Source organism: Zeus faber (assembly GCF_960531495.2).
Source record: "Zeus faber genome assembly, chromosome: 4".
NCBI lineage: Eukaryota > Metazoa > Chordata > Actinopteri > Zeiformes > Zeidae > Zeus > Zeus faber.
Genome location: NC_137191.1, coordinates 17,441,226 through 17,444,500, shown reverse-complemented (window position 1 = coordinate 17,444,500; position 3,275 = coordinate 17,441,226).

Sequence of the window (3,275 nt, the reverse complement as noted above, 5' to 3'; positions counted from 1 at the left end):
TAACTCCCACATGTTTACGGAAGTACAATGTGATAGATTGATGCCGTAGATTTGTATTGGTGGAAGTGAGAAGAAGCTCGTACTTGTGATTCCTCCCGGAAAATATTTGGGAAAGCGTCCGGGCAATCTGATTTCCCGGGCTCCGGCTCTTGCTGCGTTTTCGGATGGGATGCCTCCCATCGGATGGGCCCCCACCCCCACTCCTGCGTTTGCACCTCGCGCTCCAACATGTCGCTCAGCTGTCTCCCACCGTGACAGGAGCCCACGCTTTAAAAAACACACCCTCAGATATAAATAAACTTTTGCCGAGCGGGAAACTGCAAATGCATTAATCCGCTGCACTGGAAGTGGAAAAAAATAAAAAATAAAAAAAAAAGACGGAGGGAAGATGGAGATGGAGATGAGATTCCGAAGTCTGTCCGAGGCGAAAGGAAGAAGTGAAAGGGGGGGGGGGGGGGGGAAGAAACCCTGAAATGTCATTAAATTCCTCTGAAATATAGATCACTTTTCACAGAGGGAGACACTTGGTGTGCTGGAAGTCTCTCAGAGTTTATTCATATCAGCGGAATGGCTACAGAAGTCCTAGGACTGAGGGATTTTTTATTTTTATGGATGGTGGCGGATTTTGATGCTGAATCAATTGCTATTCTGATTTAACTCCCAGATATCACTGTATATGCCCATTAATTTTCTGTATATCCTCTATAATTCATCTCGAAGAATGTATTTTAATATTAACTACTATATTTTAGAATTCTACAATAAGTACTGATATTGTTAAATATATATTCCCATTTGAACAGACAAATGTGACACAGAAAGCATGCTCTGAACTGCCTATTCTCACAAAACGACAACTTTTTCGGTCGTAAAAAACGCCTTGACTGATTTGTAAATTTCAATCAAAAATGGCTAACAGCGACCACGGTGAAATAAAAAAAGATATGACAAAAAATAAAAATTAAAATGTCACAAAATACTTGAAATGCACTTTATACCGTGTCTCCGTTAGAGCTGGAGGAACCTTACGGAGAGGTAGGGCTATTATACATTTTAAGGAGGAGAAACAGGGAAAAGTGAGTTTTGACTTTTGACGTGCACGGGATTCCCTGTGATTTGACGTGTTGTCTCAAGCGTGATTTGTCGCCGCTCCCCGAGGATCGGAGCCGCGCGTCCTGGAGTGACGGCAGGAAGCCGAACACTTTAATCACAGCAGCCAAGTTTTCATGAAAATTTCAGGCCCCGACGCCAACATCTGCTTTCCATTATTAATCGCTATTGTCACCACAGAGAGGGCCCCGGCGATGTGATACACAGACATCAGAAGTTACTTACAGGCTTTACACACACACACGCACGCACACGCACGCACACACACGCACACACACACGCACGCACGCACGCACACACACACACGCACAGACACACAGACACACACACACACACACACACACACACACACACACTATACCTGTATAGGTGGTTATATAGGGACATCTAGAAAACCTTTAAAAACAAGATTAGTTGGGACTATGTTAATATTCTAATTTTTGTGTTGATTTAGATCAGGATAATAAAATTGGAAAAAATATGTAAATGCATTAATAAAAAATTGGAATATGAGGACATTAAATGTGTCCTGATGTGTGCCTGAATGTGTCCTCCCAATATCCTCAATGGTGCAGGTGGGTATTCAGCTGTGTTTTTGTGTCCTTAGAAAAAACCCAAAACGTATGCACTAACATACGCACACGCGCACACGCACACACGTACACACACACACACACACACACACACACACACACACTCAACAAACACCGAAAGAAAAAAATGTGAATGAAAAAGACAAACAAAGAAAAGAGATAAAAGATATATTAAAAAAAAAAAAAAAAAAAACATCTCAAAGAACCAGGAGTCGGCGAGTGAAAGAAAGAGGGCGAGAGAGGTGGGGAGAGAGCGAGGGAGACAAAGAGAGAGAGAGCGAGAGAGAGAGCGAGAGAGAGAGAGTGAGAGAGAGACAGCATGAAAGCAAAGCAGACAGTCGTCTTTTCGGCATGCCGCGCCTCACTTTAAACATGACATCTCTCCCTCCGACAGTTAAAAGGAGGCCTTCCCTCCTTCCCTCCTTCCCCCGCTCCGTCTTATCAGTGGCATTTACGCGGCTAATGAGCGTAACGCTATCAGCGCGGTATCAAAGTAGTACTTTTGTCATGTTGCATTAGAGTCCCGCCTCCCTCACCTGGTTAACACACGCCTCTGATCAGCCATTGTTTGCCGCCACGCCGAGTGAACGACGACGATTTAGGAACGAAGGAGAAGAGGAGCTCTGCCTCCCTCCTCTACCTGCTGGGTGATCCTTCCTTCAGTGTTGCCCCCTTCCGCGCCTCTCCCCACGTCGAGCGGGTCGTCCGTTCAGGCTGCGAAACGCGCCCAGTGCCAATTGGGGAGGACAGGGCCGCACGTCCTTCCTTCCGTCCGTCCTTCCTTCCTTCCTTCCTGTTGGTTAACACGACGGCTTCGCAGGCTTGCTCGCTGTGATCGTTGGGTTTGGCCCCCAAAAAAAATAAAATAAATTAATAAATAAATGGAAAAAAAGATGGAATACGCTCACCTAGAAATACGAGTATTCGCTGGTTGTGAATTCTCTTTATGTCATCTCCAATTGCTTTGATCACACATTGTCTTCATCGAACCTCCGATCGTCCGTCCACACCCTGCGTTTGGAGTCGAAGCCGTTTTTCACAGACAATTAACTCCTTCTCCTGACCTTAGGCCAGACAGCACAGCCACAGCACCGCAGCACAGGTGTGATGTCACTCACCACACTATGATAATAATCTTCATGCGTCACTTAAAGCACAGTTTTCTCCAACGGCGGCAGCTGTACGACATTCCCACATGTCGTACAGTGCAGGGTGTCGATATTTTGTGATGTTTTTAAGAATGGAAGTTTCAGGAGGCTCAGAAAATGTATTGTATTGTATTTTTCATCAGTTTTTTGTTTTTTTAATTGATAGTGGAGCGGGGTCGACGGCGAGGGGAGAGCAGTACCGGTCGCCACCACCAGATGGCGCTTTAGACCTTTAGATGCGACGTACACACGGAATACACCCGCACACGCACGCACGCACGCACGCACACGCACACACACACACGCAGAGTGATTCACACGGACAGATTAGGTTTGATGTAAACAGGTTTTTTCTGTGTATGTGTGGGAAAGCATGTCTCCATTAAAGCCATGTCTTAATGTAACTTCCCATTCCATTTCTTTT